Source organism: Haematobia irritans, chromosome 1 (assembly GCF_050003625.1).
Source record: "Haematobia irritans isolate KBUSLIRL chromosome 1, ASM5000362v1, whole genome shotgun sequence".
Taxonomy (NCBI): Eukaryota; Metazoa; Arthropoda; class Insecta; order Diptera; family Muscidae; genus Haematobia; species Haematobia irritans.
Genome location: NC_134397.1, coordinates 222,860,240 through 222,887,100, shown reverse-complemented (window position 1 = coordinate 222,887,100; position 26,861 = coordinate 222,860,240). Strand labels below are relative to the sequence as shown.

The 26,861-nt window shown below is 37.3% G+C and overlaps 1 long non-coding RNA gene across 1 annotated transcript; it reads right to left on the bottom strand.

The window, feature by feature from the left end:
- Positions 1-24,700: 24,700 nt before the first annotated feature.
- LOC142219494 (uncharacterized) lies at positions 24,701-25,081 on the bottom strand. The gene is made up of 2 exons (XR_012717604.1): positions 24,883-25,081; positions 24,701-24,820 (listed from the first exon to the last, which is right to left on the bottom strand). It is a non-coding gene; the product is annotated as an uncharacterized LOC142219494 (long non-coding RNA).
- Positions 25,082-26,861: the final 1,780 nt, after the last annotated feature.

The following is a 26,861-nucleotide window of genomic DNA, read 5'->3' as shown; positions in this document are numbered from 1 at the left end:
GTTGCATTATTCATAGTATTTTCCTCAGAAATGATCTCATGGGAGTTCTTGAAAAATTCACTAAATCTTGATTGTACAAATAACCTATTAAAATTAACAGTATAAAATAAACTACTAAATACAAATAGCTTAAAACTACTATATATATATATTATTTGTAGTGTGGCAATGCTTTTGCAAAGAACTCATCCCGCAGATGAGTTAGTTAGAATACCATTCTGATCTAATAGCTCTACACATTGGTTGATATCCAGAACTTGGACTGAGCCATCAAGCCCAGTAATGACAGCTTTAGGTCTATCGGCATTATACAATTTGTATCGTTGCACTTTCTTCTCTCTATGAAGTTTGCGGCATATATAAAGAAGCTTTGACGCAGAAGAATTTAGGTGTTCATTCAGATAAATTCTACTTCGGACCTCTCCACCATTTATGTTGCACAATAATATGGGCTCGCTTTTGTGATAATTGGCCATAATAGAATCTCTCACATACACCGAATTAAATTTCACTAATACCAGCTTTTTGCGAGCAAAATAACAACAATGTTGTATATCGAGAGGGCATAAATTAATTTTACACATAGATGCTATTTTAACAATAGATTCACGCAGATCAGTAATTCCTCTGGGCAGTCCACTAATTATAATATCAGCTCTATTTAGTCGCCTTTGCATGATATCATTCTGTGAAACTAAATCGGAGACGGTGGAGCAGTGCGAATTTTCCAACTGTTGTGAGACAGCTAAGCAATTGCTTATTTCTGCCTCCATGTTAGTGAATCTTGAATTAGTCTCACTCTTCAAAGACTTAACGACCACATCCATTTGTTCAGCTATCATCTTCATATGATCTCGAACCTCTTTCTTAAAATCTTGAAACTGCTGCTCCATATACGATTTGAATTCATTAAATCCATTGCAGAGGCCATCGATAGCTGAAGAATCGCAGACAGGATCCATGGTATCGTTCTCCACAGGCTTATTCTTGAAACATTTGGGACATTTGTATTGAAACATTTTATGTTTGTACAAGAATGCATGTTCTGTTTTTGTAATATTAATGCAGGCAATGTGATAATATGAATCACAAATGCAACAACCAATACTGTGTTGATTGTTGCCTACAACCAACCTACACTTCGGACATACATATTGTTTCTTTGAAGGCATTATGTTGTTAATTAGAAATTTCCAGCTCTGGGAAGATGGATGTATTCTGTTTGTTTACTTGTTATTGGAGGTTTATTCTCCGTTTCGTTGACACAATTTTGGAATATATGTTATAAAAACAATACAGCACCATAAAACAGGAGAGCAGTCACAGTAGAGACACCACCCAAAAACACCAGCAACAAACGTCAGACCTCATATCAATTGCAGTCACAAGCTACTGTTTATTATTGTATCACCCGCTTCGTAAGCGATGTTTATTGCATAATCAGCTCAATCATAAAATTTTACAAAGATATTTATACCATAATGGAAAATTTCAATTTACTCCAACATGTTGCACACCACAAATTACAGAGAAACTGTTATATCGATGTTTTAACAGGTATAAACAATTGATTTAATAAAAAATTTCAAGAACACACGAAAATGATCTAGCTATCCATTTCAGTGTTGCCAACAGAATTAATTAAATTATATTTAGCTTTTAGATTCAGGTTCCACATAAAAATGTTCACATATCAAATGGTTGCAAGTTTAATTTATATCTAATTCGATAACAGTTATTTCACAGAAGGGAATCATATAAATGAATTTAATTCTTCTTTTCCAAAATTCTCAAGCGTAACGCCATTGATAAGCCTCTAAAATTGGTAACCTCTGTCATGCCGTTGAGATCGAAATTAACTTTGTGTTTCTCTGATTCGTAAAATCTCTGGTACCCCCAAACAATTAATCAATTTCAAACCCATTGTATAAATTTTTAATAAAAAAACACGTATCATATAAACCATTGCGGATTGATTACAAAATTAACATCATTTAATTTCACAAAAGTGGTACGGTTTAAAAATTCCCAATAGCTGATACATGGTTTCAAATTTATTGAATCGAAAAGTGAATTAATACCATCACAAGAGTCTACTAACATGGACATTATGTCCTTGTTAAATGGGCAAAAGTATGTCATATATATCATATATATAGTACACAAAATGAATGGAAGCTGTACTCAAAACAATGGTTTCGTCGTTTAATGGTGGTGTATATTGATGATAAAACCAAAATTTTTGCAGCTTTTTAAATGGACATGCTTATAGACAAAGTCCCTCCCCGCCAGTGGTATACCCCAAACGAAGCATGTCAAATAAATTATTTGGGATTTACTGGTATATAATAAAGTTCGAATAGACACGACCTTACATTGAACATTTTAGCTGAAAGTGTCCTTTTGTTTATTAGCACTGTTATTATAAAGTGTATAATTTTGTGCTTGTATGTATGTGTGTGTGTAAATGTATGTACGTGTTTGTGTATTCGCAAACCTTTATGCAAAACAAACACATGTCAACTTAATTTTCAACCCTACTCAAACATCCGTATTGAAATTATTTCTCCTGGCAGAGATCCCTCCCGGAAATTTAATTCCATACATTTCGCGTACGTTATCAAAACATATAGGATGTGTACATTTAAATCATTTTTGGATAATTAAATTAGTCATAGTCATTAGAGTACAGTGGGTTAGTTGTTCTTTGCAAATTAATCACCATAGAATGTGGGAATTTGTTATTCTATTGTTAAGATATTGACATATTAAATTGGGATCCAATAAAATATTGACTTATAACATAAGATCATAGGGACACAAAGACTTATTTCATTTGTTATTTTTTATACCCTACGCCATAGCATGGGGGTATATTAACTTTGTCATACCGTTTGTAACACATCGAAATATTGCTCTGGGTCGTGGTGAAATTCTGAGTCGATCTGAACATGTCCGTCCGTCTGTTGAAATCACGCTAACTTCCGAACGAAACAAGCTATCCACTTGAAACTTGGCACAAGTAGTTGTTATTGATGTAGGTCGGATGGTATTGCAAATGGGCCATAGCGGTCCACTTTTACGTATAGCCCCCATATAAACGGACCCCCAAAATTTGGCTTGCAGACCCTCTAAGAGAAGCAAATTTCATCCGATCCGGCTGAAATTTGGAACATGATGTAAGTATATGGTCTCTAACAACCATGCAAAAATTATATATAGCTCCCATATAAACCGATCCCCAAATTTGAACTCCGGAGGCCCTTGGAAGAGCAAAATTCATCCGATCCGGCTGAAATTTGGTACATGGTGTTAGTATATGGTCTCTAACAACTTTGCAAAAATTGGTGCACATCGGTCAATAATTATATATAGCCCTCATATAAACCGATCCCCCGATTTGGCTTGCAGAGCCTCTAAGAGAAGCAAATTTCATCCTATCCGGCTGAAATTTGGTACATGGTGTTAGTATATGGTCTCTAATGACCATGCAAAAATTGGTCTACATCGGTCCATAATTATATATAGCCCCCATATAAACCGATCCCCAGATTTGAACTCCGGAGGCCCTTGGAAGAGCAAAATTCATCCGATCCGGTTGAAATTTGGTAAATGATGCTAGTATATGGTATCCAACAACCATGCCAAAATTGGTCCATATCAGTCCATAATCATATATAGCCCCCAATAAACCGATCCCGAGATTTGGTTTTTGAGCCTCTTGGAGGAGCAAATTTCATCCGAGTCAGTTGAAATTCGGTACATTGTGCTAGTATATGGCCGTTAACAACCATGCCTATGTAGGTCCCTATCGGTCTATAGTTATATGCAGCCCTCAGATAAATCGATCCCCAATCACACAAAAATTGGTCCATATCAAGTTCATAATTGTATATAGCCCCCATATAAGCGACCCCCATATTTCAATTCTGGCTCTCTACGTACCGTGCAAAAGTCCATATCAATTCTTAATTATTTGTAGACTTACCTACACATACCTTTTTTGTCTAATATATACCACGTATGGCCTAGATACCACAACCCAATTAACTCCATTGTGGATGACATTTTTTCGTAGAAGTTTCTACGCAATCCATGGTGGAGGGTACATAAGATTCGGCCTGGCCGAACTTACGGCCGTATATACTTGTTTTTTTTACATATATTCCAGATATGTTCGGAAGATTCCGACAAGTGGTTCAACATTACATACTATTTATATATTGAATTTCAACTATGAAACTCTAAAATGTGTCTTATTAAAAACTTAAAGTCAGAAAAGAACAGTGCTTGATATCAACGAAATGCACTGTGTTGTTGGTTAAAAAAATTTTTTTTTTGGATTGAGAAAATAAAAATTTTGTAACAACAGAATTTTTTTGGTGATAAAATTTTAAAATTTTCAAAGAAATTCAAAAAACTCTAACAAAAGAAAAACGTTTTCGGTACACGTTTTTCAAACGTTTTTTTTTTCTTTGCGTGTAGTCCTGACTTTGCATATAGTATCATTCAGAATATTTCTAGAAAACTCATCAAATGCTTGAATTCAATTAATTCTATACAACAAATCTTAAGGCAGTGAATAATTATTTTCCTTACCTCAAAGGTAATATTTCCAATTGATATGCGCTATTATTTGCCTAAATTCATTTTTAGCGTATATTGAAAATGTAAATCTCTTTCAATTCATTGATTTTGATTCCCCGGATGGCGGAAATGAAAAGTAATCAAGTCATTTTCATTAGGTTAATTTAGTGGTTAATTATGTCGATGATTTATTCAATTGTTCGTTGACTTTAGTCGCATGAATTGTTCCAAACAGCCAAACACTTTAGGTTCGCTAGAAGGCAGGAAGCCATTTTGGGCAACCACCATAGTACGTTCATTTCGTTCGAAAGGATGCCTTATGTGCGAATATCACATCAACAACAAGAACAACAACACCGGCAATATCAAAATCGATTCTTTGTATCCTTGATGCTAGGCAACGGTTTAATTTATCATTTTCCAAATCACACTTTACTTTTCGAAATTAAGTGCTTTGCGAGGAGGGTGAGAGAGAGAGAGAGAGAGAGTGTTGCAATGTGATGTTGAATGTAGGAATTGTGTTCAAGAGAAAAGAAATTAATAAAATAAACCAAATACAAAATCCGTCTGTATTTAAGTAGAAACCTAATTTTGTACTCATTTAGAATAAATTATATTCGATTGGAATCCCTTAACATTATATTTGTTTTATGTGAATTAGAGGTGTGCGCGTGAGGGAGTTTTCACGCACGCTCACGCACGCTCACAAATTCAAAATGCCATTCACGCACAATCACGCACGCCTGTTTTAGAATTGCTCACACTCACGCACGCTCACGAATGAATTCGTAACATTCACGCACGATCACGCACGCCCGTTTTTGAATTGCTCACACTCACGCACGCTCACGAATGAATTCGTAACATTCACGCACGATCACGCACGCCCGTTTTGGAATTGCTCACACTCACGCACGCTCACGAATGAATTCGTAACATTCACGCACGAAGGTTTTTATTGATTCACGCTCACTCACGTTCACGAACCAAAATCCTGCAAAGATAAACACTCACGATTGCAGAATAGTGACTACCGCACGCTCACGACGGGATATATCAACTCACGCACGTTCACGAACAACAAACTTATTCACGCACACTCACGATTCGAAAAAAAAACTACTTACGCACGTTCACGAACAATGAAACGTACTTCCACACACTCACGATTCATAAAAAAACTATTCACGCACGCTCACGATGTAAAATGCAACTCACGCACGTTCACGACTATTATACTTACAAAACAAACGAAAAAATGTAATTCACGAATGAGTACGAACTTAAAAACTTACTCACTCTCGCTCGTGATACAAATGAGCTACCCACACAAATTCGCCAAAATATTTCTAATTAAAAATCTGAAGTTGAAAACGTACTCAATTAAAAAATTAACAGATACAATTAACATTTTAATCAAATCAAAATATAAATTCAATTAAAATTTGGATTGATTTTGGCCGAAAAACTTAATTAATTTTTAATTGAGGCAATCAATGATTTATAGTGTTATTGTTTACTTATTTTATTTTTTATTATATTATAATTACATATATTATAACTATACTATATAGAATTATTTTTTTTACATCTAAGCCAAAATTTAATGAACCAATGAAACCAATTATTTCTGAAAATTATTAATTTTTTATTTGGAAGTATGTTTTCAATTTAAAAATGTAAAAATGTTCAATCATTATTATACCCTTCACCACTACTGTGGTACAGGGTATAATAAGTTTGTGCATTTGTATGTAACGCCAAGAAGGAAAAGTCTGAGACCCATCGTTTAGTATACCGATCGTCTTAGAATTAAATTCTGAGTCGATTTAGCGATGTCTGTCTGTCCGTCTGTCTGTCTGTTGATGTATTTTTGTGTGCAAAGTACAGCTCGCAGTTTTAGTCCGATTGTCCTAGAATTTGGTATAGGGTCCTGTTTCGGCTCAAAGACGATCCCTATTGATTTTGGAAAAAATCGGTTCAGATTTAGATATAGCTGCCATATATATTTTTCACCGATCTGGTCATAATTGGCGTGTATATCAACCGATCTTCCTCAAATTCCGTACATCCGAATATTTTATGAGTCTCGAAAAACTTGCCAAATATCAGCCAAATCGGTTCAGATTTAGATATAGCTCCCATATATAGCTTTCGCCCGATTTACACTTATTTTCCCACAGAGGCCAATTTTTTGCTCCGATTTAGTTGAAATTCTGCATAGGTAGTAGAATTAGCATTGTAACTATGCGTGCCAAATTTGGTTGAAATCGGTTCAGATTTAGATATAGCTCCCATATATAGCTTTCGCCCGATATGAACTTATATGGCCCCAGAAGCCAGAGTTTTACCCCACTTTGCTTAACATTTTGCACAAGAAGAACGTGAATTTCATCGTGAGCGTGAATTTTTCGTGAATGTGAGTTTCTTCGTGAGCGTGAACTTTCTCGTGAGCGTGAATTTTTCGTGAACGTGAATTTTTTCGTGAACGTGAATGTCATCGTGAGTGTGAAGTTTTCGTGAATGTGAATTTCTTCGTGAACGTGAATTTCTTCGTGAGCGTGAATTTTGTCGTGAGCGTGAATTGTTCGTGAATGTGAATTTTTTCGTGAACGTGAATTTTGTCGTGAGCGTGAATTTGAAAAAAATTTACTCACGCACATTCACGAACAGAATTTGATGTTCACGCACGATCACGCACGACACATTTTTGTTCAGTCCCATTCACGCACATTCACGTGATTTGGTCAAAATTTCATTCACGAATCACGTGACTCACGCGTGAATCACGCGTGTCACGAAAATTTCGTGTCACGCGCACACCTCTAATGTGAATGTTTGTGTGTGTTTGTTCAATAGTCACCAAAAGACGAAACGATCTAAACGTATTGTGAATGTGTACGGTTTATTTCTTTACACACCCACACACATATATATAGAAGCAAACGCACACTCTCACATAAGTTCCGTTCTATCCTTCTACATCATCTCGAATAAATACAAGTTAAAGCACTTAAGCTATTGGCATTTCTACCTCGTAATCGTTTGTGTAATGCAGTAGTGATAATTTAGAGAGCACACCTCTTCTATAACTCTTATTATACCCACCACCATAGAATGATAATGGGGGTATAATAAGTTTGTCATTCCGTGTGTAACACATCGAAATATCGATTTCCGACTATATAAAGTATATATATATTCATGTCCGTCTGTCTGTCTGTTGCAATCACGCTACAGCCTTCAATAATGGCGCTATAGTCCTGAAATTTGGCACAGATTCGTTTTTTGTTTGCAAGTTCGAAGATGGGCTATATCGGTCCAACTTTTGATATAGTCCCCATATAAACCGATTTCCCGATTTGGGGTCTTGGGCTTATAAAAACCGTAGTTTTTATCAAATTTGCCTGAAATTAAAATTCTAGAGGTACTTGAGGACGATAAAAAGGTGTGCCGAAAATGGTGCTCATCGGTACATGTTTTGGTATAGCCCCCATATAGACCGATCTCCCGATTTTGCTTCTTAGGCGTCTAGAAACTGTATTTTCCATCCCATTTGCCTGAAATTGGAAATCTAGAGGTATTTTGGGAACATAAAGGGGTGTGTAGAAAATTGTCCATATCGATCCATGGTTTGGTATAGCCCCCATATAGACCGATCTCCCGATTTTGCTTCTTGGGCGTCTAGAAACTGTATTTTCCATTCGATTTGCCTGAAATTGCAAATCTAGAGGTGTTTTGGGACCATAAAAGAGGTGTGTAGAAAATGGTCCATATCGATTCATGGTTTGGTATAGCCCCCATATAGACCGATCTCCCGATTTTGCTTCTTGGGCGTCTAGAAACTGTATTTTCAATCCGATTTGCCTGAAATTGAAAATCTAGAGGTATTTTAGGACCATAAAGAGGTGTGTCGAAAATGGTCCGTATCGGTCCATGATAGGTATAATCGCCATATAGACCGATATCCCGATTTTTATTCTTGGGCTTCTATGAACTGTATTTATTACCCGATTTGCTTGAAATTGGAAATATAGAGGTATTTTGGGACCCCAAATATATGTGCCGAAATTAAGTTGTATCGGTCCATTTTTATACCCTGCGCCACACTGTGGAACAGGCTATTATAAGTTAGTACATATGTTTGCAACACCCAGAAGGAGACGAGATAGACACATGGTGTCTTTGGCAAAAATGCTCAGGGTGGGCTCCTGAGTCGATATAGCCATGTCCGTCTGTCCGTGAACACATTTCAAAGTAATCAAAGTCTAGGTCGCAGTTTTAGTCAAATCGACTTCAAATTTGGCACAAGTATGTGTTTTGGCTCAGAATAAAACCCTTTTGATTTTGGAATAAATCGGTGCAGATTTAGATATAGCTCCCATATATATATATATTTTGCCCGATATGGACTTATATGGGCCCAGAAGCTAGAGTTTTACCGTAATTTGCTTAAAATTTTGCACAAGAAGAACAATTAGTACTATAGTTAAATATACCAAATTTTATTGAAATAGGTTCAGATTTAGATATAGCTCCTATATAAATATTTCGCACGATATGGACTAATACGGTCCCAGAAGCCAGAGTTTTACCCAAATTTGGTGGAAATTTCGCACTAGGAGTACAATTAGTAGTGTAGTCAAGTGTGCCAAATTTTTTTGAAATCGGTTCAGATTTAGATATAGCTCCCATATATATCGTTCACCCGATTTACACTCATATGACCACAGAGGCAAATGTTTGATCCGATTTAGTTGAAATTTTGCACAGGGAGTTGAACTAGCATTGTAGCTATGCGTGTCAAATTTGGTTGAAATCGGTTCAGATTTAGATATAGCTTCCATATATATCGTTCGCCCAATTTAAAGAGTGTTACGGTCAAAATTTGGTCAAGGAAAATCGGTGAAATCGTTTATTTAAAAAATCAAATTAAATTTCTTTTTCAAGTTCAATTAGTATAAAATTCAGGAAAAATATTCAGTTAGGCTTTCGCTTTTCCAAATCCGAATTGCCGGGCCTCACGCTTGACACCTGCCATCAGATTTTGTACAGCCACCTTGTCCACCTTCTTTGCCGCAGAAAGCCAGTTTGCCTTGAACTGCTGCTCGTCCTTAGCAGTTTTTTGGTCTTCTTTAGGTTCCGCTTGACAATAGCCCAGTATTTCTCAATTGGGCGGCGTGTTGGGAGGGTTCTTGTCCTTGGGAACCACCTGCACGTTGTTGGCGGCGTACCACTCCATGGCCTTTTTACCGTAATGGCAAGATGCCAAATCCGGCCAAAATAGTACGGAACAACCGTGTTTCTTCAGGAAAGGCAGCAGACGTTTATTCAAACACTCTTTCATGTAAATTTCTTGGTTGACAGTCCCGGAAGCTATGAAAATGCTGCTTTTCAAGCCACAGGTACAGATGGCTTGCCAAACCAGATATTTCTTTGCGAACTTTGTCAGTTTTATGTGCTTGAAAATATCTGCTACCTTTCCCCTTCCTTTGGCCGTATAAAACTGCTGTCCCGGAAGCTGCTTGTAGTCGGCTTTGACGTAGGTTTCGTCGTCCATTACCACGCAGTCAAACTTCGTCAGCATCGTCGTGTACAGCCTCCGGGATCGCGCTTTGGCCGTCGTATTGTGTTTATCATCGCGATTTGGAGTCACTACCTTCTTGTAAGTCGATAGTCCGGCTCGTTTTTTGGCTCGATGCACGGTTGTAGACGATACACCCAGCTTATTTGCGGCATCTCGGAGAGAGAGGGTAGGGTTTCGCTTGAAACTACCGGTAACTCTTTTTGTCGTCTCAGCGGCTTCGGGTTTTCGATTTTCCCCCGATCCAGACTTCCTGGCTGTCGACAAACGTTCCCCAAACACTTTAATTACATTTGTAACGGTTGATTTGGCAACTTTTAGCGATTTTGCCAGCTTTGCGTGCGAGTAGCGCGAGCAAAATTTTGATACGCTGCTCTTCTTGCTTGGACGGCATTTTGACAACTGAAGAGTGAATTCCAAAATCAAAATAGGAACAACATTCTACACACACACACCTTCAAAATGAGGGGTGTTCAGGTTTTTTAAATGCAAAAGTGAAAGAAATACGTCAAGTTTATATTGACCAAATTTTGACCGTATCACCCTTTACACTCATATGACCACAGAGGCCAATTTTTTGCTCCGATTTAGTTGAAATTTTGCACAGGGAGTTGAACTAGCATTGTAGCTACGCATGCCAAATTTGGTTGAAATCGGTTCAGATTTAGATATAACACCCATATATATGTTTTTTCTGATTTCGACAAAAATGGTCAAAATACCAACATTTTCCTTGTAAAATTGCCACTGCTTAGTCGGAAAGTTGTAAAATTGACTCTAATTTTCCTAAATTTCTAATACATAACACATGGTGGTGGGTATAAAAATCGGATAGTTTTTTGTGGAAGAAACAGCGATTGTAAAGGCAGCACTTCGGGGTATCCTAATCAATTATCGGACAGTGTATATAACCTTTATATGGTTTGAAATCGATATATTACAAACGAAATGGCCAACATATTACCTATGGTAGTGGCCTTCTTGTAGCCAGTCACGACCATACACTTTTTCAGTGACGGCCCATCCTTCTAATAATTCACGGAAAAAATAGCATTTTGGGGTGTCCTAATCATGTGACGGCCAATGCATATTCAAACAATATGGTCGAAAACCGATATTTCGGTATGTTAAAAATAAAATGGCAAACTCATATCCTATGGTAGTGGTTATAAAAAGGCCACACACTACTTCTTCTATTTCTCGAAAAAACACTGCTCTTCTATTAAACACAACTGTAAGAAACCACTCACTCATCCATGATGTAGGCACCCAAACCAATCAATCTCGATGTCAACATCAAAATATATCATCAAAGATTTTCCCATTGGTTTTTTGTTTGACAAACACTCACATGGCAGTAGCACTCTCCAAGGGAGATGAAATTCCATTGATGGATATAAATAAAAGTTTAAACGAAAATACAAATTTCTTCAATAATATACTGACTGCGGTAAGCTAACCCACACTCACCCAAGCCGATTGAAGAAAATATGAAGAACGTGCCTTAAATATTAATGAGTTATGTGTGTGTGTTTTATGAGGGACCTAGAGAAACATAAGGGAATTTTATTCCAAGAATAACCTCATCTTAGTATGATGAGCTGCTTAGCTGTGAATATTGGATATGGGGCTGGTCGGCCAGCCCCTTCAAACGGAAACGGCTGTTTTTTGGGGGGGTTACTAAAGTTCAACCAAACACCAACCACAATATTAAGGAAACCGCCCATTCAGTCATCCGTTAGTAATGAAAGAACACTGTCAACGAATTTTAAGAGGAAAATCCATAAGGGAAACTTACTTTTTTAGCTCGTCAGCTTCATGTGCTCCTCCAACTTGATCTGTGTTCAATGTTCACCTTCATTTCAATCACCATGCCACAAAAACAGGTGACACTCACTGCTTCTAATCATTCGGAGTTACGCACGTTTTATGACCACCATTATCATAAACATAAATCAGCGACCTATAAAAAAAACGTTCGATGCGATCGATGGTATTTTACCAGGATACCATCGATTGGCTATTACGGTGGTGGCTTTGCTGATAATGATGATGCCTTAAGGATAAAAAGCTTTTGTTTGCTAAACTTTTCATTATGTAAAATTGACAGGTCCATAATAATTTTTAATTAACTTCTGAGTTTGAATTCTTTTGGCTGAGAATGTGCTTCATTTTATGAGATATTTAATGAGGAAAGTCAATATTTAGAATGTGCATAAGAAAATGTGTATCCCCCCGCGCGGTGATTTTAGCATCTTTCAGCCATTGACACTCAGAGAAAATTATATGGAAAATTTTCGATAGAATATTATGAAATTCGGAGTCTATAGTGGGGTTGTCTCAATCTCACGATAGGTGACTCGATGACCTTTCAATATCAGTTGGTGCACGGCATCAATGGTTTCCGGAAGAACAATTGATTTGGGACTATCTTCACGAAATTTCTCAACACTGGTCTTTGATGGAGCTTCTTCGCCCAAAAATTCAATTAAGTTCATCGATGCACTGCTGTTGAGTTAATCCATGTCGAAAGTTGTAAAATCGAATCGCTCGAAAATGTTCACGATTTAATTCGGGTTTTTGGGCGAAATGAATCTTTTAAGTTGCTGCAAAACAACATAAATAGCGCTCGTATCTCAAAACGTCCTAGGGTTGCCCAATCCCACCAAATAAAAGGCAACCTTCGTATATCTCAATGTCGATAAACTGATATAACCTTAAAGTGTAGCTGAAAGAAGAGGGATTCCCTGACGAACGATCAAGGAAGTGAATCTAGAGAACAGCAATATGGTCGAGTATTGTAATTCAAGACAGTGTTGCCAGGTGATTTTTGATTCTTCCCCCAAATCTTAAGAAAAAAAACCCCTAAATTGGTCTAGGCTTTTTTCAAAAACCCCCCAAAAAATTAAGAATGTAAAAAGTACATAAAGGGGTCCCAAATTTCGTGAAAAAATCCCGTAGTGATACACTTTAAAAATTAAATTTAAACGGAATTTTGGACAAACTAAGTTTTCTTTTGATGCTAAAAAATTTTTCTTTGAAGTAAATAAAAAATAAAATTTGCTCTTTAAGAAAATAATTTATAACAAGGGAGATTTTCGTTTTTTAAAATTTCGTCCCTGAGGAAATTATTTTTTCTTTGGATGTAATAATACTATATGTATATCAATTTAAAAAGCAGGCTTACACTTAAAATGCTTTCAGCTGCTAAGTTCAAATACGATTGCTTTTAATTGTGTCAAATATTAAAAATGCTGATGTGATGTGTGGCTGAGTCGAAAAGGATTGTGAATCAAAACATCTATACGGATAGATAAAAAAGACAAAGGCAGCGGTACTTATGGCAAAGAGTTAGGTTAGGTTTTTCAGCGGTGGATTATCCCACCTCAGTAATGCTTATGACATTACTGAGAGTTTCAAAGCTTCTCTAAGTGGTTTCACTGCAATGTGGAACGCCGTTCGGACTAAAAAGGAGGTCCCTTGTCATTGAGCTTAACATGGAATCGGGCAGCACTCAGTGATAAGAGAGAAGTTCACCAATGCGGTATCACAATGGACTGAATAGCCTAAGTGAGCCTGATACATCGGTCTGTCACCTAACCTAACTAAACCTAACCTTGGCTGATAAGTCCCCGGTCTAATAAAGAAAAACACATTTTTTTTTTTTTCAAAATTCGTTCTCAAAATAGGCCTCAGTTTCAGCGATCACCTCTTCATTGCAGCCAAATTTTTTTCCCTGCGATCATCCTTTTGAGATCTGAGAACAAGAAAAAGTCGCTGGGGGCCAGATCTGGTGAATACGGTGGGTGGGGAAGCAATTCGAAGCCCAATTGATGAATTTTTGCCATCGTTCTCAATGACTTGTGGCACGGTGCGTTGTCTGGGTGGAACAACACTTTTTTCTTCTTCATATGGGGCCGTTTTGCCGCGACTTCGACCTTCAAACGCTCCAATAACGCCATATAATAGTTCCATTGCTCAGTTCTGCGGATTTAGATTTTTCCCACCGTGGTGCAATGGTTAGCATGCCTGGCTTGCATACAAAGGATCGTGGGTTCAATCGCTACTAGAAAGTTTTTTAGCGGTGGAGTACCCTCTCTCAGTAATGCTGGTAATAATTCTGAGTGTTTCAAAGCTTCTCTAAGTGATTTCACTGCAATGTGAAAGGCCTTTCGCACTCGTCTAAAAAAGTAGGTCCCTTTTCATTGAGTTAAACTTGGAATCGGGCACCAGAAGTTCACCACTGTGGTATCACAATGGACTGAATAATCTAAGTGAGCCTGAAATATCGGGCTGCCACTATATCTTACCTAACCGACACCTACACCCATGTTCCGATATCCACTTCAATTCCACTTCCACTATTCACGTCAAATCCACAAACGTGAAAATTAGGTGTTCTTAATTCCACGTTCTTTTTTGAACATTTCTGTAACCAGCTGGGTTGCACAAATCACCCAAATAAGAGAGAAGTTTACCACATTGGTAAACTTCTCTCTTATCACTGAGTTCTGCCCAATTCCATGTTGAGCTCAAGGACAAGGGACCTTCTTTTTATAGCCGAGTCCGAACGGCGTTCCACATTGCAGTGAAACCACTTAGTGAAGAAACCCTTAGAAATGTCACCAGCATTACTGAGGTGGGATAATCCACCGCTGAAAAACTTTTTGGCGTTCGGTCGAAGCAGGAATCGAACCCACGACCTTGTGTCGTGCATGGCGGGCATGCTAAACATTGCACCACGGTGGCAAAGAGTTGGGAATCGGGGAGTCATATAAGCTAGACGGTGAATGTGGAGATATTCGCTTTTGCCAAACCTGTAGAAATTCTGTCGTAGGGGTCGCAATTTAGATGCGATATCATCTTTTACATCGATAGTCAAGAAGCAATAAAGGCCCTGGAGCAATATAAACATAAGGTCCTAGGTAATGAGTAAGCAGTTGTACTCGCTTAGGGAAGCGCACGGAAGGAAGTGGTATAAATAACGTCATGCCACTTCATGTCAAACATGATGACTTATGGAAAGCACATTGGACGTCTTCTGTGGTCTGCTAGCAAACGAAATTGACAAGCGACGAAAATTATAGTTGAAACTCTGGAACGCTTACGGCAATTCACGGAGAGGATGTGAGGCTATTAATAGCAATCATAACAGGACGCAATACTCTGGAAAAACAAATGGTAAGGACTGGAATAACGAATGATGTTTGTAGATGGTGCCTGGACCCCGAAGCTATGGAAGATTCCTACCATCTTCTGTACGAGTATCCAAGACAATCAATTAGATGAAACAAGATACTGGGTTCTTATTTCTTGCAGTCTATTTGCACCGCATTCTCGATTTCATCAAGGTTTCTGGATAGAGGACCTACGCAACTCGTGGAAAGCACGAAACAAATATGATGGGTTCAACCCGGAGACTAAATGGAATAGTCATGAAGAAGGGGAGAAAAGAAGTTTGAGGAACCGCAATGGAACCATATGGTCTCAGTGGACACTAAATCCATTTCCACGGGTTGGTCTCATCCTTTATAATCTAACTTAAGCTAAGGGAGTGTGAAACACGGGTTGATCTCATCCTTTCTTTCTAAGTATACTTGATTTCATCAAGTTTTCTGGGTGGAGGACCTACGCAACTCGTAGGAAGCACGCAACAAATATGATGGGTTCAACCCGGTGACTTAATGGAATAGTCATGAAGAAGTGGAGAAAAGAAGTTTGAGGAACCGCAATGGAACCATATGGTCTCAGTGGACACCAAATCCATTTCCATGCACTGGTCTCATCCTCTATAACCTAACCTAAGCACGGGTTGATCTCATCCTTTCTATTTAAGTATTCGAGTGAGATTAAATCGCTAGGACCGCCATCCATTTTCTTAGCAGTATCTATAGGACTCTAGGTTAGGTTAGGTTAGGTCGTAGCCTGATGTATCAGGCTCACTTAAACTATTCCGTCCATTGTGATACCACATTGGTGAACTTCTCTCTTATCACTGAGTGCTGTCCGATTCCATGTTAAGCTCAATGACAAGGGACCTCCTTTTTATAGCCGAGTCCGAACGGCGTTCCACATTGCAGTGAAACCAGAGAAGCTTTGAAACCCTCAGAAATGTCACCAGCATTACTGAGGTGGGATAATCCACCGCTGAAAAACTTTTTGGTGTTCGGTAGAAGCAGGAATCGAACCCACGACCTTGTGTATGCAAGGCGGGCATGCTAACCATTGCACCACGGTGGCTCCCAACTACTCTAGAAACGACTCCTATCAAGTCTGTGGTCAATATTCCAGCTGAAAGCCATCGCATTACGTTGAAGTACTGCGTAAATCAATCGGCGCCTCGGTTGATTTAACAAAGCCGTACTACGGAATGCTATTCGTGACACATGATCTATTGACACATGATCATAGGTCAGTCATTCAACCTTTTTCGACCGCATTGAGGAAGGTCCTTTCGAATATAAATTTACGATACAAACCAAAAATCTCAGCCCTTATTAAGGATGGCACCGTTAAGTGCCTGTGGCTCCAAAGAGATGGGTGTCCACTGAATCTAACTGCTCAAATTGACTGCACATAGACTAAACAAATTGTGAGGCTAAGTGGGAACGGGGAGTGAATCTTTCTGTCTAGATAAATGCTAGAATGAGATTAAATCGTACATACCAATATCCATTCTTTCACCAGTAGCTGTGGCACTGTAGAGACTTCTCCTCCCAACTGGAAGCTATCAATATCATACTGCATATGAATACTGAGTAAATCAATCGGCGCCCCGTTTGATTAGCCTAAGGTGTACTAAAGAACGCTATTCGTATCACAGGATCTATTGAAGGCTCTTCCTTCATAAGTCAGTCATGCAAGCCTTTTAGACTGCATTCGCTAGAAGTTTCTACCGGTCGAAACGCAATGTTAGGTGGTGAATTATACGTGCGAACATCAATTGCATGAGGAATGTCAAGGTTGATATTTACTATCTACAATGCGAGATCCAATATTATAAGATAGAGCCTTTAGATCAGGCTAATTGCTAAAAGGAACATAATTTATAAGTGTTCTCCCTTTTCCAGGGCCATTGACGAGATATCTCGGTACAGTTTTTGGATAATACAGAAGAAACAGAAAACTGTATTCAACAATTTTCCTGTCGATAGGACAATTCTCGATTTATTCTGAACAAATTTGTCCCGAACAGTCGTCCATTTCGATTATTCCTTGCACCGGAGACCGGTAGTTATGATTATATGTTTTGTATTTAAGAAGCGTCAAACGCTTGCAATCGAAATGACCACATAATTGCGCTTGTTGTCTCGAGTGAGCAAACGCGGCAGCCGTCAATTTTCCAATACCTAACATTTCGTGCAGAGAATGAAACCGAACCATTTTTGTCGGCGTCAGCTGACACTAATTTATACATAAATTCGGCGGCGCATAATTATCCAATATAAAATCAATTTTAAGTTATACGAATGGTAATGAGATTAGTTGTACAGCCAATCTTACAATCACATTTACATTTCATTCAAATTTTCTGAGGTAAATTTTTCCAAAATTATTATAGAAACTTGAAACTGATTTTTGGAGGAAAGTTTAACATTTTGATAAAAAAAAAAAACACAACAATTTATAATAATTTTGTATACCCTCCATCATAGGATGGGGGTATATTAACTTTGTCATTCCGTTTGTAACACATCGAAATATTGCTCTAAGACCCCATAAAGTATATATATTTTGGGTCGTGGTGAAATTCTGAGTCGATCTAAGCATGTCCGTCCGTCCGTCCGTCTGTTGAAATCACGCTAACTTCCGAACGCAACAAGCTATCGACTTGAAACTTGGCACTGGTAGTTGTTATCGATGTAGGTCGGATGGTATTGAAAATGGGCCATATCGGTCCACTTTTACGTATAGCCCCCATATAAAGGGACCCTCAGATTTGGCTTGTGGAGCCTCTAACAGAAGCATATTTCATCCGATCCGGCTGAAATTTGGTATATGGTGTTGGTATATGGTCTCTAACAACCATACAAAAATTGGTCCACATCAGTCCATAATTATATATAGCCCCCATATAAACCGATCCCCAGATTTGGATTGCGAAGCCTCAAAGAGAACCAAATTGCATCCGATCCGGCTGAAATTTGGTACATGGTATTGGTATATGGTCTCTAACAACCGTGCAAAAATTGGTCCACATCGGTCCATAATTATATATAGCGCCCATATAAACCGATCCCCAGATTTGGGTTGCGAAGTCTCCAAGAGAAGCAAATTTCATCCAATCCGGTTGTAATTTGGAACATGGTGTTAGTATATGATCTTTTACAGAATTGGTCCATAGCGGTCCATAATTATATATAGCCCCCATATAAAACGTTCTCCAGATTTGACCTCCGGATCCTCTTGGAGGAGCAAAATTCATCCGATCCGGTTCAAATTAGGAACGTGGTGTTGGTCCAATCACACAAAAATTAGTCCATATCAGGGATGGAAAATACAATTTTTAAGAAAGTACAAAAAAGGTATTTTTTGAGCGGAAAGGTACTTTTTACTAAATTTCAACAAAAATTTCACTGGAAGATTATTGTCAAGAGACTGAATTTTAAAGAAAATAAAATTTTGAAAAAATTTTCTATATAAATAAAATTTTGCAAAAATTTTCTATAGCCGGCTATCATACAAAAACCTTTTTTGGGCTTTGCCCAAATAAATTTGACAAACATTCTTTTCCTCTGTTGGTTAAGCTACACTTGTAGTTTAGTCAATGTAAGGTTTAAAGCTGCAATAAAAAAACAACAACAATGCTTTAAGAACAAAACCAACAAAAACAAAACGAAGGGAAATAAAATTTTGCAAAAAAATTCTATAGAAAATAAATTTTGCAAAATTTTTTCTATAGAAATAAAGTTTTGCAAAAATTTCCTATAAGAATAACATTTTTACAAAATTTTCAATTGAAATAACATTTTGACAAAATTATCTATAAAAATAAAATTTTGCAAAAATTCTATATAGAAATAAAATTTAGACAACATTTTTTACTGAAATAAAAAATTGAGAATATAGAATCGCATTCTTTTTTCGACTAAAACATTCTTGAAGTTCAATAAAATCCTGTTTTTGACTATATCTTTTACAAAATTGAGATTTTCTTCCCACATGAACATGTCTGTTTTGCAATATTTGTAAAAGACTATTAGCAAATAAGGTTGATAAAGACTTTCTCAAAATATTAAAATATTTTGTCAAAGCTATTGTACCATAAATCTGATATCGACTCAAAAATGTCTACACAAAAGGTACTAAATCATTCGCGGGGGTACTACGGTACTGACCGGTGTGAAAAAGTATTGAAAAAAGTACTTTAGTACTGCATTTTCCATCCCTGGTCCATATCGGTTCATAATCATGGTTGCCACTAGAGCCAAAAATAATCTACCAAAATTTTATTTCTATAGAAAATTTTGTCAAAATTTTATTTCTAGAGATAATTTTGTTAAAATTTTATACGGTTCATAATAAAATTTTCATCATTGTCAAAATTTTATTTATATAGAAAATTTTGTCGAAAGTTTATTTCTATAGAAAATTTTGTTAACATTTTATTTCTGTAGAAATTTTTTTCAAAATTTTCTTTCTATAGAAAATTTTGTCAAAATTTTTATTTCTATAGAAAATTTTGTGAAAATTTTATTTCTATAGAAAATATTGTTAAAATTTTATTTTTGTAGAAAATTTTGTCAAAATTTTATGTCTACTTTGTCAAACTGAATTATATACGTATTGGATCGATCTTTTTTGATTTAATATATACCACGTATGGACTTACATACAATTTAGAAGATGGTGTTAGGAGGTTTTAAGATACCTTGCCATCGGCAAGCGTTACCGCAACTTAAGTAATTCGATTCTGGATGACAGTGTTTAGAAGAAGTTTCTACGCAATCCATGATGGAGGGTACATAAGCTTCGGCCTGGCCGAACTTACGGCCGTATATACGTGTTCTTATTTAAATCAATATTTTTGATTAATGGGCGGCTAATTTTGAGTCGACATATTCAGCGGCGGCTTCGACTGGCAAACAATTTTCGGCGGAGGCTAAAATCGATGGCGCGACTCGGTGGCGTTATTCTCTGCCTGTAACTATGTCATAGACATTTTTAAAAGCACCACAATTGCATTTCCGGAGCCTTTCTATGAACCAATCGACATAGATTTTGGACGACCTTCACGAAAGTCGTCTTGGAATGAACTGCGACCTCGGTTGTCAAAATGTTGTGATTACGTGTAACCTCAAAAATATCAAGTTGAGAAGTTGTCAGTTGGCAGATTGCAGTACTAGCGTTGACCAATCCAGGCAAATAAAAGGCAACCGTCGTAAAATACATTTCAATCGTTGACTTACGCTGAGGATAGAAGTGAACTGTTGTTACTTTATCACATCTCATGTCTTAGATTTTTCTCCCAGTGTATGATCATAGACAAAGTCATCATTTGTTTGCATGGGCCACAATAAAAAAAAGCCTCCTCATTTCTTCAATGACTGGTGGCTTATCCCTTTTGCTCTCATCCATTTTGTAAGTAAAACAACGAAACGTGTTAATATCTGGATTTTCTGTTCTTCATTGACAGCAAACTCAAAACAATGGAACTCTCCTCTTACTCCTTGCTTGAACGTCACCTAGCTAACGATAGTAAACGCCAAGATGCTGACAACAATGATGGGTTTCTTAAAAGACCGAAACGTTTGGACAGACATTATTGTACACTTGTGGCATACACAGGGTAGACCTATCATCGCTCGAACATCACATCCCTGGTTGCTGTTTGCCAGAAGTATGGATAATGACTATAAAATACCATCTACCACACACACGCAGCAGTTGGGCTTATGGAAGCACTTAGTCGGCTATGCCGATCAGCAGGTAGCAATGACTTGAAGTATGGGAATCTGGTTAGGAACATATTGGTAGGTAATATACGCTCAGTATGATAGAAATTAGGAATTAATGTTAAGATATAGAACTGCCGAATAGAAATGATGATGAAGTTATGATTCACTGAGGGTTTGGATGTTTAGCGTGAGTCGCATCGGCTGTATTTTGCCCAATTGGCGTGACATGGGAGTCTTGGACGCATTCCAAAGGACACGTCCTGAGACAACTTAGCACGAGTACCCATAGACATGTCCTCATGAAACAGTCGCATCGGCTGTATTTTGCCCAATTGGCGTGACATGGGAGTCTTGGACGCATTCCAAAGGACACGTCCTGAAACAACTTAGCACGAGTACCCATAGACATGTCCTCATGAAACAGTCTGGGTAAAACTCATAGGAACCAATTAAATAACGTCTTGATTTTGAATCTGAAATCTGTAGATTTTTACACACATTATTCAAAAGATTACGAGAAGTAAAATCTGGAAATTTTACATTCAGTTTCAAGCAATTTTCATGATTAGTGTGAATTGAATACCCTCAAGAAGTTAAATCGGCGTTACCAAACACCACGGTTTGTATAAGCCCAAGGACTTAAATCGGGAAATCAGTCTATATGGGTGCTGGGAGCCACCGTAGTGCAATGGTTAGCATGCCCGCCTTGCATACACAAGGTCGTGGGTTCGATTCCTGCTTCGACCGAACACCAAAAAGTTTTCAGCGGTGGATTATCCCACCTCAGTAATGCTGGTGACATTTCTGAGGGTTTCAAAGCTTCTCTAAGTGGTTTCACTACAATGTGGAACACCGTTCGGACTCGGCTATAAAAAAAGGTCCTTGTCATTGAGCTTAACATGGAATCGGGTAGCACTCAGTGATAAGAGAGAAGTTCACCAATGTGGTATCACAATGGACTGAATAGTCTAATGGCGATTTCGATTGGGAAAAAGGTGCAACACGCTCGAAATGGATCAGTCCTTGAATCGATATAGCTGTGTCCGTCTGTCCGTTCGTCTGTAAACATATGTTTGCATTCAAAGTCTAGGTTGCAGTTTTAGTCCAATCGACTTCAAATTTGGCACAAGTTTCTGTTTTGGGTCAGACTAGAACCCTATTGATTTTGGAAGAAATCGGCCCCAGAAGGCAGAGTTTTACCCTGATTTCCTCAAAAATTTGCACAAAGAGTAGAATTAGTAGTATAGTTAAGGGTACTAAATTTGAAAGAAATCGGTTCAGATTTAGATATTGCTCCCATATATACCTTTCGCCCGATATGCGCTTATATGGCCACAGAAGTCGGAGTTGTGCCCTGATTTGTTTAAATTTTGCACAAGGAGTGCAATTGATAGTGTCGTAAAGGGTGCAGAATTTGGTTGAAATCGGTTCAGATTTATATATAGCTCCCATAAATATCTTTCTCCCGATATGCACTTATATGGCCCCAAAAGTCAGAGTTTTGCCATGATTTGTACATGGAATAGAATTAATGTCCTCGATACACATGCCAATTTTGTTTGAAATCGGTTCAGATTTAGATATAGCTCTCATATATACCTTTTCCCGATTTTCACTCATATGAAAATAGATCAAAGTTGCAATCCGATTTACTTGAAATTTTGCACATGGAGGAGAATTAATATAGTAACTATGCATGTCAAATTTGGTGTAAATCGGTTCAGATTTCGATACAGCTTCAATATATATGTTTTTTCCGATTATCAAATCGCCACATTTTCCTTATAAACTTACTTAGATTTTCCTATAATTCTAATATGTTACGTTTCTATCGACCGATCAAAATTGATTCAGTTATAATTTTTCCCACATTTTTCATTGACATTGTGTTCCAACCCAGGGCACTAGCCAACTTAAATTTTAAGTCTATAGATTTTGTGGAAGTGTTACAAATTTTGTTCAGATAGAGCCATATTTAAATGTATGACTATGGGAACAAAAACCTTTATCTAACAGGTTGGCTGATAAGTCTCCGGTCTAACAAAGAAAAACAGATTTTTTTTGTCAAAATTCGTTTTTATTATTCAACATAATTCCCTTCAAGAGCGATATAACGATTATAACGACCTTCCAATTTTTTGATACCATTTTGGTAGTACTCCTTCGGTTTTGCCTCAAAATAGGCCTCAGTTTCGGCGATCACCTCTTCATTGCAACCAAATTTTTTCCCTGCGAGCATCCTTTTGAGGTCTGAGAACAAGAAAAAGTCGCTGGGGGCCAGATCTGGAGAAAACGGTGGTTGGGGAAGCAATTCGAAGCCCAATTCATGAATTTTTGCCATCGTTGTCAATGACTTGTGGCACGGTGCGTTGTCTTGGTGGAACAACACTTTTTTCTTCTTCATATGGGGCCGTTTTGCCGCGATTTCCACCTTTAAACGCTCCAATAACGCCATATAATAGTCGCTGTTGATGGTTTTTCCCTTCTCAAGATAATCGATAAAAATTATTCCAAGCGCATCCCAAAAAACAGAGGCCATTACTTTGCCAGCGGACTTTTGGGTCTTTCCACCCTTCGGAGACGATTCACCGGTCGCTGTCCACTCAGCCGACTGTCTATTGGACTCAAGAGTGTAGTGATAAAGCCACGTTTCATCCATTGTCACATATCGTCGGAAAAACTCGGGTGTATTACGAGTTAACAGCTGCAAACACCGCTCAGAATCATCAACACGTTGTTGTTTTTGGTAAAATGTGAGCTCGCGCGGGACCCATTTTGAACAGAGCTTCCGCATATCCAAATATTGATTAATGATATGACCAACACGTTCCTTTGATATCTTTAAGGCCTCTGCTATCCCGATCAACTTCATTTTACGGTCATTCAAAATCATTTTGTGGATTTTTTTTGATGTTTTCGTTGGTAACCACCTCTTTCGGGCGTCCACTGCGTTCAACGTCCTCCGTGCTCATTTCACCACGCTTGAATTTTGCATACCAATCAATTATTGTTGATTTCCCTGGGGCAGAGTCCGGAAACTCATTATCAAGCCAAGTTTTTGCTTCCACCGTATTTTTGCCCTTCAGAAACCAGTATTTTATCAAAACACGAAATTCCGTTTTTTCCATTTTTTTCACAATAACAGAAGTTGCTTCACACAAGACGCTCTATCTCACCAACTACACCCAGAAAAAAGAGACCACTTCTTTAAGTTAAAATGAACTCATTGTGAAGAAAGTTGAACTTCGTATAGCGCCAAAGACATTTTTAATTGTTTGAACGATGTGATTTTCGTAGAAATTAGGTATAATGCATTCCATATATTAGTTTACATTTTCCTATATTTATGTACCACTATACTACAGAATGAAAAAATTTAACTGATTTAAATTATATATGTGGAATGATTTTATTGAAATTTTTTCATTCATTTGGACAAATCTTACATATTTGTGGTAAAACTTTTACTTCATAATTAGAACTTCTTGCCTTCGTTTTTAAATACAATTTTATTTATTTATATAAGCAATTTTATCTTCAATAAAAGACATGTTTTATTAATATATTGAAAATATTTATTAAGAATCAACAGCATCGACTGTCCTTGAAATATTAGTTTATTATTCCACTATTTCCAATTTCCATGTGATATTATCAACTGTAAAACGCACTTTTTCATCTTCTTCTTGTACTTTTCACTTTTAATAAGTTGCTTCCTAACGATTTTGTCCTCCTTTTACAATTTCAATACCTACAAATATAAAAAATGATAAAACATTTTTGTTACAAAAGGTTAGCGTCACGGAATATTACCTGATATTTGAAGATTCCAAAATGAAGACAAATGAAAGGGTTGTTATTCTGCTGGTGTTTTCTTCCTTTATACACCGTCACGGCATTGATAGATTTATTTTCAAAAAACGAAAAATTTTCTCACTAATTTAAAATAACAAATATTGTATATTTTATTTGCTATTTATTATATTATTTTACCATATTATTTTTTAACAATCTCTCCGTATACCACAACAACGCGATTCCAACTAAAAAAACAAACCACGCGCAAACATATCGATTACACCCACGCGCAAACGCATCGATTACGATGACAGGTATCGATTACAGGTAGACAATAGAAATATAGGAAAATTTCCTATATTCTAACAAGTTTGTTTCCTTAAGTTTTGAAAGGATTGCATACTCCTTAGTACGAATGAACTAAAATATTTTTCTAAGCCAAGTGTTGTTCGTATATATGAAAAAGTTTCTGTTATAAAGGAAGTCGCAATTATCATTTTATAAGAAATTTTACTAATTTTGAGGAAACTTGGTTTTAGTTCGTTTTTTGCTTATTTTTACGAATGCTTTGTTATCGGTGAATAAAACTTTCTTGTTCAGTAGGAAATTCTTATACCCAGCGAAGAAAACAGTATGAGTAAAATTCCATGCCTTATTCTAGTTAATGAACTATTCCTAACTGCTTACAGTTTAGGATTTTTTTACTGAAAGGAGTAAATTTTATTATTTCTCACAAAAATTTACCTTAATGGAAATAAAATGGATAAACTATGTTGATGAAAAATGTTTCCTTTAGTTTCGAAGGCACTTTTTTCTGGGTGTAATTGACTAACAAACGTCAAATGTTGACACGAATCATTTGAAGATTGGTACTATATAAAAATAATGTGAATTTAATACTAGCGAGGCCATCTATGTGCCATCTATGTGTTATAGCAACAAATTTGACGGATTTGATATGGTAATCTAAAATGTGGATCTACAATGTGGTGCAGGGTATAATAAAGTCGAACCCGCTCGACTTTAGACTTTCGTTTTATACCCTCCATCATAGGATGTCATTCCGTTTGTAGCACATTGAGATATTGATCTAAGACCCCATAGAGTATATATATATTCTGGGTCGTGGTGAAATCCTGAGTCGATCTAAGCATGTCCGTCCGTCTGTCTGTTGAAATCACGCAAACTTCCAAACGAAACAAACTATCGACTCGAGACTTTGCACAAGTAGTTGTTATTGATGTAGGTCGGATGGTATTGAAAATGGGCCATATCGGACCACTTTTACGCATAGCCCCCTATAAACCGACGCTCAGATTTGGCTTGCTGAGCCTCTTGGAGCAGCAAAATTCATCCTATCCGGTTGAAACTTGGTATATGGTCTCTCACAACCATGCACGAATTGGTCTCTCACAACCATGCAACCATGCAGTATATGGTCTTTAACAAACATGCAAAAATTGATCCACATCGGTCCATAATTATATATAGCCCCCATAAACACCGATCCCCAGATTTGGCTTGCGGAGTCTTAGAGGCTCCGCAAATTTCATCCGATCCGGCTGAAATTTGGTACATAGTGTTAGTATATGGTATCTAACTACCATGCAGGAATTGGTCCATATCGGTTCATAATTATATGTAGCCCCCATATAAACCGATCCCCAGATTTGACCTCCGGAGCCCCTTGGAAGACCCGATCCCGTTGAAATTTGGTACGTGATGTTAGTACATATATGGTCTCTAACAACCATGCTAAGAAATTGGTCCATACCGGTCTCAATTATATATAACCCCCATTTAAACCGATCCCCAGATTTGACCTTCGGAGCTATTGGAGGAGCAAAATTCATCCGATACGGTTGAAATTTGGTACGTGGTGAAATTTGGTACATTGAGCTAGTATATGGCCGCTAACAACCATGCTAAAATTGGCTCATATCGGCCTATAGTTATATATAGCCGATCCCCAAAAATAATCTACCAAAATTTTA